Source organism: Mustela erminea, chromosome 2 (genome assembly GCF_009829155.1).
Source record: "Mustela erminea isolate mMusErm1 chromosome 2, mMusErm1.Pri, whole genome shotgun sequence".
Lineage (NCBI taxonomy): Eukaryota > Metazoa > Chordata > Mammalia > Carnivora > Mustelidae > Mustela > Mustela erminea.
The window spans coordinates 55,697,987-55,716,447 of NC_045615.1; positions in this window are offsets into that span (position 1 = coordinate 55,697,987).

An 18,461-nucleotide genomic window follows, 5' to 3' on the forward strand; every position below is an offset into this window, starting at 1 on the left:
ACGACGCCTGCAAGGCCAGTTAGAAGAGGCAGAGAGGAAACCGAGAAATTATGTGGACGACTAGAGGGACGGTATGTGCAGAGGATCAGAGGTCTGAAAGAGGAATCTGAGGGCTTTTTTCAGAGAAGGTGACCAAAGAGCTAGGATGCGGTTTTATGCTTGTAATTGTGATCAGATTTTTTATTTTAAAGGTAAAAGATGAAATGACCTAGAAATCCTGTCATGCTTGTGTGTGTGTATGTGTGTGTGTGTGTGTGTGTGTTCAGATATAATTCAGTGACAAATATGACAGCAAATTCAAGGTGCCGGTCCTATTTTTACTCCTATTAAGCCTGGACCGTCTGTATAATTACTCCAGCTTTAAGAAATTCCATTTTCTCATTTTAATTGAAGATATCAATACCCGCCCTGCTTACCTCATGTTCTTGTTATCAGGATAAAACAGGATAATGCTTATGAAAATCTTGATGAATTAGAATATGCTTTCCCATTGCAAGAATTATTATAGTTTTCCAAATTAATTTGGTGAATAATTTATTGAGTAGTTTGGTAACAAGAAACAAAGATTCAATCAAACTACCTTCAGAAGAATAGAATGACGTTTTCTGAATACAGCAAGTCCATGGATCTCAAAAGCCAGGCGATCATCAGAGTCAGACTTCCTGTGAATAGCAACTAGAAATGGAACCGTGAAGGATTAAAGCTCTTCTCTCACTTCCCGGGGGTCATAGGATTTCTCTTCATGCTCCGCTTGCTGTGGGTCTACCCATTCAACTCTCTCTTAACTGTTTTCTTCTGAGGATTTTCTCCCTTGTAACCTCTCATACACAGTGAGTCATATTTGCCATTGAAGTCTAACTCTACCTTCTTTTTTTTTTTAAACTCAAGCATACACCTTTCACTGTAACTCTTCTTTCTCTACCTATTGCTTCAAATTTCTGAGATAGGGAGCTGTCACATAAATCATGAGTTATCGGTCACTCTGTGCCATTAGATCTGATTAAACTGGAGTTCCTCAGTGTTCCCATTATCTATGGCTGGAACAATGTGATCAGGGTATTCCCTGCCTCCTCGTGGTGGCTATAAGGAGAAGCAGATTCTTTGAGAACAGGTTAGGGTAGAGCAAGCAGTTTGCAATGCAGAGAAAATCCTTTGCTAGGTCAGTTTGTGAGGGGTGGTCTTAGTCTTCCCAGGCTGTTATAACAGAAATCCCCTAAACAAGGTGGCTTAAACAATAAGTATTTATGTCTCATAGCTCTATAGACTGGGAAGTCTAAGATTAAGGTGCAGGCAGATTCGGAGTTTGGTGAGGACCTGCTTCCTATTTCATAGATGGCAGTCTGCAGTCTCTTTTGTAAGGGCACTAATCCCAATCATGAGGGTTCCACCTTCATGACCTGATCACTCCAAAGACCCCACCTCCTAATACTGTCACATCGGGGGTGAGGATTTCAACAAGTGAATTTTAGGAAGATACGAACTTTCAGTCCATGACAAGAGGGCAACAGTGGAATGTCATGAGACCACTGGTTACTGGGCATAATTGTTAGAATTATGGAAGAAAATACAAGCAAAGAAACATTAGAAGGAAGAAAAAATGGCTTCGCCAACTTTAGAATTTGGCTTAGCTCTGTCTCTGAGTATTATCTTTCCTACTGAATATTTCATTTTTTTTTTTTTTTGTTGACAGAAATGAAAGGGTACATGGATATAGGTAAACGAAATATAAAATATTATTGGAGTTTTTCCATGTTAATTTATAAAGCATTATAGAACTTTGATGTGACAGCAGGCTTTCCTTCTTACTTATGTTCTGTAAAGTGTATCCACTTTCTTTGGGTACACACATTATTAGGAACCCATACTTTATCTTAATGGATAGAGCAAATATTCACACACAAACGACTAAGCATTTACAACGTCACTAAAGTGACATTTGATGAAAGATGCCAAAAAACTTACACATGATTTTATTTTTTAACAAACATTTAACATTTTTTCTTTTTTTAAATTTTTATTTATTTTTTTAATTTCTTTTCAGTGTTCCAGAATTCATTGCTTATGCACCACACCCAGTGCTCCATGCAATATGTGCCCTCCTTAATACCCACCACCAGGCTCACCTACCCTCCCACCCCCTTCCCCTCCAAAATTCTCAATTAGTTTCTCAGAGTCCACAGTTTCTCATGGTTCATCTCCCCCTTTTTCTTAACTTTTTTCTTCTCTTTGCAATCCTTACCTTTCTTGTCCCTGAGACACTTTGATTGAAGAGATTTTGCCCCTTGTTGCTTTGCACCTCTAAGTGGAGATCAGGTCCCATTGATTCCTCTGGGTTGACAAACGACACAAATGTTAGTTATCCTTTCTGTCTCTGTGTATGAAGTCCAAATGCATTATGTCATGGTGCAAAACTGCATATGAAATCAATAAACTCGAGGAAAATGGTCATAAAACAACAATTCTTTAAGTCAAGGGAAAGTAAATTGCTTGTGCTGCCCAGATAGTTTGGGATTTGTTGCCTATTTCCATAAGAGAGGTTTTCTTTCCAATAATTTCAGGCTTAGGAATTATAGTTAGTCACCATAAGCCTAAAAGTCTGATGCATTAATCATTATATACGTTCTTTTTCATCACATCTTGTTTTATTTATGGAAATCATTTTGCTAGAGTAATACCATAAGCTATACAACTTGTTTTCATGAGGAATTGAAGTTTTAAAAAATAGATCAAAATAAAACTAGTGATGAAGTGCCATTTGAAAAGTACCCTGAAGAAATTACTCTTTATTATTTTTGATAAATGTGTCCCAGGTTTATTAGAGGTTGAAAGTTTGGCTATATTTATAAATCATCATTTAACACTCTAGTGACTTTTTGAAGTTAACATTTTGGACCATCACTTCTTTTGTTCTAATCCCAAACTCATCTATTTGTATCTTATATCATGTATTAAATAGCACCCATGAGAGCTTATCATAAAGGAGAGCATGTAAATGTGGTAGGGAAGATTTTCAAAACTGTATTTCATCTCAGAATCTTCAAAAGAGAAAAAAAAGAAAGCAATAATCTGATTGAGGTTGTGACTATAGAAATGCTGTCCATACTAATGTGAATTCATTTTACTAAAATTTCAAATGTAAAACTTTTCAGTTCAATAAATGCTTTATATCAATTTTTTTGTAGTGTCTCTAATACATCTCCAGTTGCCATATATATCTTCTCACTAATATGTGGGATGTTCCAGTCACCTCAGCTTATGGATTCAACAATAAGAATTTTTTTTTAAGATTTTATTTATTTATTTGACAGAGAGAGATTACAAGTAGGTAGACAGAGAGAAAGAGACAGAGAGACAGAAAGGCAGGCAGAGAGAGAGAGGAGGAAGCAAGCTCCCTGCTAAGCAGAGAGCCCAATACAGGACTCGATCCCAGGACCCTGAGATCATGACCTGAGCCAAAAGCAGAGGCTTAGCCCACTGAGCCACCCAGGTTCCCAACAATAAGAATTTTAATTAAAACATACTGAGTAATTCTTGTCAGTGAAGAATCTAATCTATATTGATTCAGGACCCAAGTCATAAGCTTTTCTATAACTGGCGATCAAAGTTGCTGATATTCTATCTTATTACTAATAGATAATTATAATCTTAATGTTAGTAATAAGAAATTAATAATAGCTTAAAACTTATTTTGGTATTTTAATTGTTAGTAACTCTATTATTAATTATTTATTAGTTTTTTTTTAAATGAAGTCAGTTTTTGAAAGAATATTATCAATAGATGTAGGAGTCCAGAGACACACACATTCAAGAACAATCCTGGTCATTAAATAAGAAAAAAAAATCAATAATTGATATTACCAAGTTTAATAACTTTCACTGAAAAAAAAAGTTCAAATTTATTTAGAGTTTTCTAAATTCTGAGCATGTTCTAAATTGTGTACAACCATCCTTTTGTGTCATCTTTATAATAATTCTATATAGTACACATAGATATCTCCATTTTATAGCTAGAGAAACAAAGCAACAAAAAAGTTTTTTCTCAAGGTTATACAGCTAAGAAGTGGTGAATCCAAGATTTAAAGCAAATCTGACATTCAAAGCCTGGGCTTCATCCCCACACTATTCTATGGTTAAAGAAAAACAAGTCTAGCAAGAGTTTTATTTTGATGTATTTAATGTGTGTCTACAATAAAGTTAAATTCCCCCCTAACACTTCATATTTGGTATGCAGATAGGACATCTTGTTCTCCGGAAGCATTTGAGTGCCCCTCCTCCATGTTCCCCCATATCCATTCCATCCTTACCTATCCTGTTCTATGTTCCAAGAGTCTGGGCTGCCTTTCCCTCTCGCTTTATAGTTGGATTTGGCAAATGGGAGGAATCAGCTAGAGATGAGAACTCTGGAGGAAAGAGTGCCTGGGATATTTATTCAAACCCGTTCCTTCTTCATGAAAGACTACTATTTTGGCAGTGGCTCACTTTCTATGATAGCAGCCCTTGTCCAGTTGTGTGAGACCATACCCTTCACTTGTCACTTCAGACCTAGGGACAGTAATGGCTTTATCCTCTCCCCAGCTCTGAAAAGCATCTTTTATTAAATTCTTCTCAGCTATCCCTCTGGGTGTGTAAACTCTTTTCTTCTGAGATCCTAATTAACATATAATCCTTGAGAGTAAATCAGGGAGCTTCTTCCCAGGGAGTGATTATTTGTTTTAGCTGGTATAGTCATGCTGCAAAAAAGAACAAATAGAAATTCTGGACAGTGTAAAAGAATCCTGGGAAGGATCTAGCAATGTTAATTACCAATTCTAAAGTTGTACAGACTTGAATCTGGTTGTAGTCATCATCCATAGCCAAGAGATGTTACTCATGGAATCTTAGACCTGGGTTAGCAGTGCATTTTCTAGGAGATACATGGTATCATTGTTGTAGATCAAAAGATCCATCCAGGATAATTGGAAGAGCACTAAAAGAGATTAGGTAAGGTGTACTAAATATCCATATTGATATGAAGCTCTGTTTACACCCCCCATGGCACAATGGGTATAGAACAGTATCTTTGTATCATATCTGGGCAGTGTGCCCACAGGAACATATTATTCTGGATGGAGAATAATATGGGGGTGGGCAAGAATTCTTGTCAGAAATGCAGCTGTGTCTGATGAGGGGAGAGAACCAAGAAGTATTCTTCTGTAGTTGATCCTATACTCAATGATATTTCACATTTTTAACAATGAAATTGATGACAGAATGTCAATGACACTAAAAGTGTAAGCAACACACCCAAAGAAGACATGAGTCTAAAAAAAAAAAAAAACCTAAAAATATCATTTTGCAAAAATATCATGACATTCATTAAGTAGAACTCAGAACGATATACTTAGCCAGAAGAAGATGAAACTACACAAAGTCTATATGAAGAAAACTTAGTTCTGGAAAAGGAAACCAGAAAAGGAGTAATGAGAACCATTCAGAAAATGACTTTAGAATGACATCCAGTACATGATGCTAGCTGATGCAGTATCTTTAATGAATTTTAAATTAACGTTTCATAAATGTACAGTTTATAAATTATGCAAAGAGTAGTAGTAAAGATAATATCTTTCAAGTATATTGTAAAAGATTCTATATATTAATTCCTTGGTAAGAAAAAAAAAATTGCTGTCCTATTAATCCATTGTTACAAAACAAATCATTCCAGAATTGTAGTGGCTTAAAGTGACAACTCTTTATTTGTTCATGATTCTGTGAGTTAGCATTTGGGCTGGGTTAAATGGGTGGTTCTTCTGCTAGTCTCACCTGAATCATATATTTAGCTGCAATTATCTAGTGCCTCCAGGGAGGCTAGATGGTCCAAGGCCCTATACCCACATTGGGCATCTGGTGCACTTGTGGTTGGGTTTCTCCTTCCGGTGATCTCTTGTCCTCAAGGAACCTATCCCAAGCTTCTTTACAGGGTTACAGGTTGTTCTGAAAGGGGTAGAGCAAGTAATCCCAAGGCCTGGATCCAGAAATTGCATAGTATCAATTCTACCACATTCTGTTGGTCAAATATCTCAGACCCAGCTCAGATTCAGGAGTGAAAATAGACTCTACCACTTGATGGAAAAATGCTGGTCACATTTCAGGAAAACATATGTACAGATACAGGAATTAGCTATGGTCATCTTTTCCAAAAGATCACAGATATATATAAATTACATATTATCCTTATTATATGCATAATTACATAAAATTTTAAGTCCATTAATGTATCAATCCTGAATAATACCCAGTCATAGGACTGATTTTTTTATCTTTTTGTATATTTGGGGGACACATATTCAAATCTTTTCTGTTCTCACATATACAAAGTAAAACAAATCCCAAGACCATCATTCATTATTTTACATTTATGACCCCATGTACTAGTCTTTCTGACTTCCAGTTAAATGGGAAGAATCCCAACCAAAGACTTTAAATAAAACCACAAATGCAGGTTAAATTCTATCAGTTAAGATTATCATATTTTAAAAATTTTTCTTAAGTATTTGAAGTAATTTCATGATGAGAAATGTTTATAGAAGGTAATCTGTAATTGAAATACATTGGAAAGATAGGCTATGTGTCACACTTAGAGGCACTTATAATTTAATGACTTCCAACTGACTATCATGTTCTGTGCCCTCAGCAAACAGCAGCTTTTGCTCTCCAAATTGTTTCTTCCTCCTCATTCTTTGAATGGCAGTCACTGGAGCCAGAGGCTAACAATGGAAGATGTTCTTCTAACAATAACATCTGGTTGCATTGTAAAATTAGCCATGCATTAGTAGCTTTTTGCTTTTAGTTAAACTTTAATTGTGAAGAAATGAGATGGATATACCGCACTTGTTGAAGGATGTGTTTTCTTCATAGAGGAAAAATGTCAAGATGTTTATATGCATGAAGTTAAAATTAGAGAACCACTGAAATGTTTATTTCCACAAATATTATACATTTTAAAGAATTATATCAAAATTATAAAATATTCTCTTTTTTGCTAGAAAGAAAATGAAGAAAATGTGAAGTAAAATATTGTTGTCATTACATACATAACAGGAGCCCCACAACCAATATGTCTTCCAGGTTCTTGAAACCTAATACCTTCCCTAGGGATTTCTGCTCTAGCTTTATTATAAGAGAGAATACATCTGTGGCTACTCTTGGCATGAGAGAGATAAGCTTCTCTGCAAACTTTGGTTTTCAAGCTTATTTCTACTTCACTCAGTGAGAAAAAGGTAGAGAATCTGTGGTGTAGGTTATAGTGTCACTACGACCAAGGAAAAGATTGCTCTCAATAACTGAAGTTAACCTTAGGTACTATAGAAAGGGATTTAAGAAGAAGCAGAGACTACGCTAGATATGTGGGGTGGCTCTTTATCTAGCAATTGTCTTCAGGATATCTCAGAAGCTGATAGAAGTTTTGACTAGGTTTGGTGCCCATTTTTTAAAATTTTTTCTTAAAGATTTTATTTATTGATTTGACAGAGATCACAAGTAGGCAGAGAGGCAGGCAGAGAGAGAGGGGAAGCAGGCTCCCCACTGAGAGAGAGCCAGATGCAGGGCTCAATCCCAGGAACCTGGGATCATGACCTGAGCTGAAGGCAGAGGCGTAACCCACTGAGCCACCCAGGCACCCGTGGTGCCCATTTTATACATGATATGAAATCTACTTATTCACTTATCTGGATAGTCTATGTAAAATATTTCTCATACCGTAAATAATCCAGATTATCCTTTTGTATATGTTTAGGATCAAATATATTTCTAAATATAAAAATAGTTATTGTAGTTGATACGGAAAACACAGACTTGATTATTTTTTCTTGCTCTCTATACTTCAGAAGTCAGAAAGTGAGTATTTCAGTTGTGTAAAGTTAGGAATTTTCTACTAAATTCTTTAATCTAGTTTCTTGTTTGAACTTGTTAAATTAATATATGAAATAAAATAGTTTTGTACAAATTTGCTTTTCTAGAAATGAATTATATGGCTACTGTCTACTTTATCCGCTAAGAATATAGTATTCTTAGGAAAAATCTCCAAGACTTTCTCCACCCAAATTAGAAAACGTGCCAAACTTGCATCTCCGTTTTATAACACTTGCAAAACTAAATCTTGGAGAACCATGTGCCCAGATCTGATTCTAACCTAAACTTTAGTACCTACAGTTTAAATCATTATTCAATACTAATGTGGTTTGTATTATAACTTCAAGGGTAAGAATAATTTTCTTGGTAAAAGTTGCTGTTTCATATTAATTGAGTTTCAGGTATAATTACATGTCAAGTCATTTACATGTTAGGTTTCTGAATTTTTTTCTTTCTCTTGGTATAAAATACTAAAAGTAAGTTATAAAGAGTAATATAAGAGGGGGAACCTTACTTACTTGACTTGTAGAGAGAAATGTCAACTTTATGGAATAGGAGGTAGGTAAGAAAGGACTGAAAATAAAACATAACATTGAGAAATAAGCCACCAGGCATCAAACCTCCTGCTTCTATTAGTTAGGCCTTCAGTTTCCAAAGTTTTTTCTGAGACAAAATTGTTTCTCAAGGAAACTTCAGAAACAAACAACAAAGACCAAAAGAATTTTTTTTAAAAAATGCTGTGGTTGAATTAATTTTGAAAATCAATGCACATTTTATTCCTCATTATGGAGATTCAAGCATAAGTTACCACATTAGAGGCTCTGAAAAGTTCCTCAGAAAAGAAAGCTATCTTACTTTAACTCATAATTTTCCAATAGTTTATCATCACAGAACACCATTTTCTCATAATAGCTATTAATATCCTGAGGCCAAATGTTTCCCTGGACGCTTGGGAAATGTTCAGAAACAATGAAAATATCTTAGCCTGGATGCTTAAGACCTGATCTTTTATAGGAAAGTTTCATAGATTCTGATTATTTAGAAGCAAATTCATTTTAAAGTTGTCAAAATTTCATCCCTGGAGTGTAAAAGTATTGACTGAACTTATTATTCATGCAGAACAACCCATGAGAATAATTTTAACAAGTGCAATTAAGTCAGATGCATGAATTAATTTCAAATAACAAACTATTTTTGGAAAAGAAGCATTATAAAAAAAAGTCAAGGATATCATGGTGTTTTAATAACTATCCTACTTTGATTTTGGGAAAAAATAATATATGTATAAGGAAATTTAGACACTCTACTTAAAATTTTCAGGAGATCTGTGTGGTTTAACTATCCTTAGAGTATCCATGATGTTTCCTGAGACATCCTGAAGAAGGTATAGGTAGAATTAGGAACAACAGGTGCACTAACAAAACATTGTACTCCATAACCTTTTCAGTAATCTGTTTAATTCAAATCAGTTAATATTTATTGAGTGACTACTATATGCAATTCTCTTCTGATTTTCTTATCCTCTACTATTTTCTCCCTGTGAAAGCTTTATAACAGCTTGTTTCCTATGCTTGACCCTACATCACCTTATTTCATTCTAATATCAGCACTCAGAAGCTATTCTCAGTACAGATGAGAAAGCTAAAATCCATAGAAATTAATTGCCTTGTCAAAAGCTTCATAGTTGGTAAGTGGTAGAGTCAAACTATAGACCCAGATGTTCTTGCATTATCTCCAGGGATCTGTCCACATGATTGTATATGCCTCCTTATAGATTTTACCGTGTGAAAGATCCCAGGGCATTGCTATTAAGAATATGTGCTTCAGAGACTGACTGGGCTCAGATTCTGTCACTGCCATTTCATTGTGTGTAGCTTTGGGAACATAGCTTAATTTCTTTGAACACAGTGTCATATTCATTAAATGGGAATAACTTTAAAAGGACTGAGTTGATAAATGTGGCATACTTAGAGCAGCACCTACCACATAATAAATGCTCTCTTACTCCTAGCCAGAACAATTTTAGTAGCTTTGGACTTTTGCAGGAAGGGGGAATCAATTAGTTATTTCTTCTTTTTTCTTTTTTTGTTGACTTTTTAATATTTATGATTATCGATAAACATTGCCAAAGATTCATGAAACTCTACAGTTGTGTTTTCTTATTAAATCTTAAAGACTGCTCACTTTGACTTTTATAATTTTTTCTTTTGATATTTGCTTCTATACTTTAAATACCTTGTCATTTATTTCTATTTCTATATTTTAACAGTGTAAGAATTGCCATTGGACTGTCATGATGGAAGATTAGGATTTAGCTCTGTCATACGGCTACCTTTACACCACATATTCACGCTTCTAATTTCCATTTTATCCCAATATAGAGAGCAATTTTTGGTCTATTTTGTATTCAACTTTATGTGACCCAGTGCTATTCATAGTAACTCTTCCTTTACTGCAGAACTTTTGTTTTCCTTGGAGTTAATGATCACCTCTAAATTTCTGCTTTGTTTTCCATATACTTATTACTAACTTATTCTATTCTTTTCCATTTATACAATTCTTTTATTAATATACAAAATGCATTCAGTATTCTATGAATTTTCATATTCTTAAGACTCTCTTCCAGAGCCTCCTTATTGGAAGGTAAGAAAGGAATACACTTTTTCATCCTAAGGTTTCCTTTGTGATTGCTTTGTGCTTAAACTTATGACCTCTGCCTCCAGGTTTACTCCTTTGATTTGAAGACGTTCATCCTCTCATAGCTTCCAGAAATAAGTGCATTGGAGTACATAATTGAGACATTGCCTGTATAAAAATGTATATGTTTTTCTTTCACATTCAAATGATAGTTTAGCTTGTTTAGATTCTAATTTGAAACATTTTATTCTAAAAATATCATATTGTTCTTAGCTTTCAATGCCGTTACAAAAAAGGTTCAATAAGAATAATTTTGAACTTTAGAGTAAGATCTTTTTTTCTCTCTTTCTCTCTAAAAACCTTTTCTTGTGTTTGTTCTAAAATTTTATACAAGTGTGTCTTTTTTCACCTATTTTCATCTGATGTGGTAGCATTGGGTTATAAATCAATAAGTAAAATAAATGTCTATGAAGCCATACTGGCATAAACAAATTAAAGTGTCTGTGGGTTTTTTAAATAGTAAATTTCCTCAAAATATTCTGTTAATACATTGTTAATATTCTTTCTCTATCTTCCCTCTTGGATGCCTGATCTTTTGAAGTCTCTTCTGATTTTCTTATCCTCTACTATTTTCTCTTCAGTTAACTTTCTACCATCTAGGAGATTTCTTCAACTTAATCTATAAATGCTTTTACTGAGTCTTTCTATTCTCATCATTTTAATTTGCAACAGGCATTTTTTGTTCCACAAATGCTTTTCTTATAACATTAGGCCCTTGTTTCATGGGTCAATATATTTTCTTATCTCTCTCCAAGTACCATTAGATTTCTTTTCCTTTTTAAGTTTTTTTTTTAATATTTTATTTATTTATTTGACAGACAGAGATCATAGATAGGCAGAGAGACAGGCATAGAGAGAAGGGGGAAGCAGGCTCCCTGCTGAGCAGAGAGCCTGACCTGGGGCTTGATCCCAAGACCCTGAGATCATGACCTGAGTGAAGGCAGAGGCTTAACCCACTGAGCCACCCAGGGACCCCTCCTTTTTAAGTTTTTATTTTGTAAACTTAGTAGTTTCAAATCAGTAATGTTTCATATACCCACAGTATATGAAATTCAGTAGTGTTGTTTCAAATCAGTAGTGTTGTCATATACCCACACTTATTCCCCTCTGATGCTAGCAACACCTTATATAACCATTGCACAATGATCAAAATTAAAAATAATAAAAACAATAATAACCTTGATAAAATACTAAACTAAACTACAAACTTCATCTGGATTTTACCAGTTTTTTTTCTCTAATGCCTATATTTTTTCCAAGATTCTCCCTTGCACTTGATCATTATGTCTGCTTAGTTTCTTCTCAATCTGGGACAGCTACTCAGTCTTTGTCTTTCCTGACCTTACTTTTAAAGAGTATTGATCAGTTGTTTTGTAACATATCATTCAGTATGGGCTTATGTGATGCTCTACCATGATTAGATTGAGGTGGATTTTGGATAAAACTGTCAAGGTAATGTGCCCTTCTCTGTTTATTGTATCAGAGATACATGACATTGATAATGTCTTATTACTGATGATGTTTACCTTGATCACCTAAATAGTCTCAAACTGTGTTGTCACAAATGGCAAGATTTCATTTCTTTTGATGGCTGCATAGTATTCCATTGTGTATATATACCACTGAGTGAAATAAGTCAAGCAGAGAGAGTCAATTATCATATGGTTTCACTTATTTGTGGAGCATAACAAATAGCATGGAGGACATGGGGACTTAGAAAAAAAAAATAGTCTCAAACTGTGTTTTATCCAATATAAAAGTAGCATTGTTTTTTTTAAACTTTGCTGTTAATAATCATTTTGGGGGAGAGTCCTGAGACTGCAATATCTTGAAAGGTCATCGGCAGCTTCATTTTAGTGTCCCTTGCCGTTGGTGGGTATTGCTCACAGTGATTATTATTGTGTTTAATTTCTATTTCTATTTTTGCGTGCCTTCTGCAACTATTAGTTATTTTGTAGGGAAGAGTTGTATCTTCTACTTCTTATTTGTTTATTTATTTATGTAAATATACATGCAAGGATATTTATTTTAGTCTTATAGTTTAGTCCAGTACTATTATATTTTATCTTCTTGCTGTAATAGTTCTAGATTTGGTCCATGGCAATCATTTCAGATTTGCTCTGGTGACCTTTCAATACACATCTATCTATTTTTGAGCACTTCCTTACTTCAAAAATTTCACAAAGTACACAAAAAAACAAAAATTTGCTCTAGTCTCATCTTGTGGTCACCCTCTCTCAAACCTGGAATCTACCACTTTCCTGAGGAGTCCTGGTTCTATTTATTAAATAATGGCATTTAGAAACTAAATCTTGGCCCCAAGGCTACCATTGCTTCTAGAACCTCTCACTGGCTAGACCTCAAAAATACATGTGTAAACAGGAAAGCATGTACATACATGCATATGCAAACATACTTCTATATTCTCATGTCTAAGTGTATGTGTATGTACACACATATGTATATGTGCATTACTTTATATTGATAGCTTCAATTCTGATCTAACACTGCAGAGTTCATCAAGCCTTTCCTCTTTCTATATCTATAATAACTTTGTCCAAAACAGAGAAATCTCTCTCACTGTACATTATTTATGATATATTCATTTATTTATTTAGCCTTACAATATGTGTAAAATAGCTTCAAAATTCTAACCTCATATTCCTGTGATAATCAAACTGGTTAACTAGAGTGCAGTATTTGTGCTCTATTTTGTTGTTGTCGTTTTGTTAGCCTTGTAGAATCCAAGCAAAATGTATTTTCTAAAGTAATTTACTGTATTAGCTTCCTACGGCTGCCATAACAAAGTGCCAAAAACTGAATGGCTTAAAACAACAGAAATTTATTGTCCCACAGTTTTGGAAGTTAGAAGTCTGAAATCAAGGTGGCTGAGGTGTCATGCTCTCTGTGATGGCTCTAGGGAGAAATTCTTCCTGCTTCATCTAGCTTATGTTGTTTGCCAGCAATTCTCAGTGTTCCTTGGCTGGTAGATACATCATTCTGGTTTTATGGCCATCTCACAGTGTGTGTGTCTGTGTGTCCAAATAGCCCCCTTTAATGAGAACACTAGTCATATGATTGGGCCCCATCTTAATGACCTCATTTTAATCTGATTATCTCTGTAAAAACCGGATCTTCAAATAAGGTCATATTCATAGTTACTAGAGATTAGGACTTCAACATATCTTTTTTAGGGGACACAATTCAAGTCCTTTACTATGGTGATATTATCCACATGTAATACATTTAGATTCATGTATTACAGTTTATATGCTCTTTTGGGTTCCACTTATATTCTGGTGATTTTTTAAAGTAGTACACAATAAACTTTATTCTTTATGATGTACAGTTGTATGGGTTTTGGCAAATGCATAATGTCACATATCCACCACCACAGTCATAATACTGAACAGTTCTGTCATTGGCCAGTTTGTCCCCCATTACCCTTTTGTAGCTTCCCTCACCTCCAGCCACTAACAACTGCTTTAAGTTTTATTTCCCCTATATGTACTTTCTTCTAAGGTTTTGTTCTTTCGTTTGGTGTACCTTTTTGTTTGTTTCAGCTTCTTTCTTTGATATTACAGGATTTACCAAAAGTGATGATGTTTGGCTATCTGTTTACATTTAAGAGTTGGAGAACCAAATGCCAACTAGAAGTTCTGCCTATGTGATACTGTGTGATGTCTGTGAACTATGGGTGACTTCAGAGCAGAGTGTCTGGACCATTTCCTTAAGAGAGCACCTGATGTTAATATATTTTCTCTTGACCTTGTCTCATTTTCGAGAGAAAGCACTTCTAAATTCATGATAAAAAGGTTTAATCCTATCTGTAACCACAAAAACTCCTGGATTCTGGTGCACATAAATGTGTAAGAGGTCACAGACATATATAACATAGCACTTACTTTATTCTAAAAAAAAAAAAAAAAAAAAAACTCGGGAAAAAAATGAAACAAGAAGAAACCAGAGAGGGAGACAAACCACAAGAGACTCTTAATCTCAGGAAACAAATTGAGAGTTGCTAGAAGGGAAGGGAATGAGAGGGATGGGGTGGCTGGGGGATGGACATTGGGGAAGGTATGTGCTCTGGTGAGTTCTGTGAATTGTATAAGACTGATGAATTACAGACCTGTACCCCTGAAACAAATAATATATTATATTAAAAAAAATAATCCCAGTCTCAACTATACCTAGGATGCCCCCAGGCATGTTTATCCTCATCCTTTCAGTATAATCTTCTTTAGACAATGAACATTATCACAGGTTGAATTGTGTCCCCTCAAAATTCATATGTTTAATTCCCTTTGAAAAAAAAGTACATGCTTATTTGAGAGAGGGAGAGAGAGCATGAGAGAGAGAGACAGACAGAGAGAGAGATCACAAGCATGGGGGAGGGAAGAAGAGAAGCAGATTCCCTTTGAACAGGGAGCCCAATGTGGGACTCTATCCCAGGACCCTGGATCATGACCTGAGCCGAAGGCAGATGCTTAACGGACTGAGCCACCTAGGTGCCCCGTATGTTGAATTCCTAACACCCTCAGAATGTGATCTTATTTTGAGATGCAGAATTTTTACATAGGTAATCAAGTTAAAATAAGGTTGGGCCCTAATCTAAAATTCTCTTCCCTGTGATCCATAGCATACAGACTGATTCCATTTAATTCATAAGTGGATAATAGAATTGTTCACATTGCATTATGGTTAGTTATTTCTACTGTTTGAATATTATGCATGGTGAGGGGAAGTAATTTATTTTTGCATTTCTAAATCTGCTGTCTCTTTAAGAGCCAAAGATATTGCCTTGCGTGGAGGACCCACACCAAGAAATGCATCCTTTTTTTGTTGGGCAAAGTAACAAAAAAAATCTAGTGTTTCCTGAGTGACAACCGCTGCATGGGTGTGTTGGGAGGAGACAGTATCAATGAAAAGCTCATTTAACTTTTTCTTAAAAAGACTTCCCCCAAATTCTCTAGATTATCGTTCTGTCTTGACCCTCACTTCCAGAAATACCTAGTGTTGTTTATCCTCACCCTATCAGGGATTCTGTGGGTATTTTGCTTCTTAAAATCTTGCTGCCATGGAATTCAACTTTCTCAGTTCTATTTAATCAGCTACCATTTTTCAACTTCCAACATATATATTGGAAATTTTATTTGGACTTTTGAGTTTATGACCAAAAAATACAAATCTATGATATCATTTTTGCGGGGTTTGAGGAAGGAATGAAAGTTAATGTTCTGAGTTCAACCCACCATGTTTGAAAGGAAACATGTGATTTTTATTTTTTTCTAAACAGATGGTTGAAGCTTTCCCCAAATTCCTTATTGGAACAAAAGTTATAATAGAAAGAGCTTAGGCTTTGGAATCAGAGGTAAATATGGGTCTGAAATATAACTTCATGTGACTCCAACTTCAAGATGGATGACAGATAAGCAAAAAGGAGGCCAAACAAAGGGTGATAATTTCAGAGGTTACTGCATTAATTTGTGTGAGATAAACTGAAAACCCTGGAAGGTGTTGTGAGAGTGAGTTTAAGAGAAATAAATGTTATAAGAAATATGTGGGAAGTAGTATTTATAGAATGAGTGATCAAATAATATTTATAGAAGGAGTCAAGCATGGCTTCAGTGTTTCTGCTTTGGGAATTTGGTAGGACAGTGATGTCATTTTCTAAGGAAACAAAAAGAAGAGTTTTAGGGAAGCTTCTGAGTTTAGCTGAAATTTTTCCATCTTGTATTGAGTGGTAAGTACATCTGTATTTACAGATGCCTGGATACTTCAATAAGAAAGACTAGAGAGCTCTATTTTAAAGACATTTTAAAGATAAGTATTTTGAGAGTTTTTAGCATGTAAACTGGTGTTATATATACTGGTGTTACCATGAATATAGATTTGATCACCCTGAGGGTGCATAGAAGGTTGAGAAGAAAAGTAGGGAAAGAATTCTGAGGTCCGTTATCATCCAGGGTACATAATTTCCTTTCTTGTTTGTGCCCAGCTTCCAAATTGAGAAACTGGACCAGGCCATGATAAATAATTGAGTTCATTATAAGAGTTGCTAAGAAGAGCATAGCTTTCCTTTTTGGCAAGGTCCACGCATTGAGTAATGCTCAAATTTCTTCTTCCGGATGAAATAAAACAAAATAGCAACACTGTTTGACATGTTAGAGTTGCCAGTAACCTGTTACCACATTTTCTCAACAACATTTAACTCTCAAGAAAAAGAAAAGTCTTTATATGGCACATTCATTACAGATGGTTAGAGAAAAAAAAAATTATAAGAAAATAAAGCTATAACTTGCTATCCCATCACCAAGAGTAAAAGATTTTAATACTTTGCCATATTTCTTTAGGCTCTTATGTCTTACATAATTAATAAAAGTGTGATTATATTCTGTATTCAAGATTATATCTTTATCATTTAACATTATGTATTATGAACTTTCTTAGAATTATTGTTAAGTAATACTTTTTTTTCAGTAGAAAATCTGCAAAGGATTCAATACCATTTTGATTTTGAGAAAAAAATCACTTTTGAGTGAATGTCAAGTTTTCCATAATTTTTCTCATTCTTGAAATCCAAGCCATTTGGATAACATTCACACATTTACAGTATTTTCTCTTGGCCAATGTTTGCAGCACCTTATGTTTTCACTTTTAAAAGTAAGAAGATTCTCATCTGTCTGCATCGTTTATAGGGTACTCATGAACACTAGCAAATACATTGACTAAAGATTAGAGTAATAAATAATAGAGCTATGGACTAGCAGTTGCTTTTAACCAACATTCTCACAATTCTTTATAAGCTTGGTATAGATCCTTGCATACATTTGAGAGTACATTGCTCACCTTGTGAGAGGTACATTAACTCTTTCAAGTCCCAAGGGTGCCATTTAGTAAATGACTTCTTTAGTGCTCTCAATGTACCTTAGTGCCCTGAAAGAGACACATTAATCTTCAGAACATCCCATGAGTACATAGGTCAGGAAATGGAATTTTCTTGGTTTTCTCAGCACAGAACATTATGAAGCTTACATTATTACATAGGCAATTCTCATTGGATTCTATTTTCCTAAGTTTCACTCAGCTTTAAGGCCTTAAAAAGAAACAAATTTACTCATACAGAAGACTGTTTCAGTTGAATTCCTAGAGTAACTGGAAAGAGAAACCCTAACTCTCATAGCGTCATCAGAGTCATTCTGAGAAGCTCATTACAGAAAGAGCACATTTAAGTCATTTAAGGAAAATGCAGATATAAAAATGATATGAAAACTAAAGACAGCCATCAACTTTGTACTTAATAGAATTTGCTGATTACTGGACAAAAGAAGGGTATTTTATGATTTATCACCCAAGAAGAAAACAATTCTGATTACTTTCATCAATACAATTTATAAGACATAAGGTGATTTTGTATAAGTCCCTAAGTTAAAATGAGATATAACCAGTGTGAAAAATTTATAGACTGGTGTATTTAAAAATGTGGGTTATTTTTCCTTTAGTTTTTCTATTTGTCTGTTATCAGATTTCTCAAAATGCAATGATATTGTAATGCCTAGATATTAAGTCACTACTTTTTAATTCCTTTTCCAATTTTGACCATCTACAAAGTAAAGAGCAATATAAGAATTCTATACATTTTCTTAGTAATATAGTCTGCTTTTAAATTTAGTAAAATTCCATACTGCAGGAGTCTCATCTTCCCAAATATAATTCTAGGAGAAACAAAAACAGGGGTCTTCAAGGCATGCCTTCTTTGGAATAAGAAAATGCATATTATATTCTTGGTCTAATCACTGGCACTTAATTAAGGCTCAAACTCAATAGTTTACTTTCAACTATTTGTTGAAAGTAAAAAATAAATAAATAAATAAATA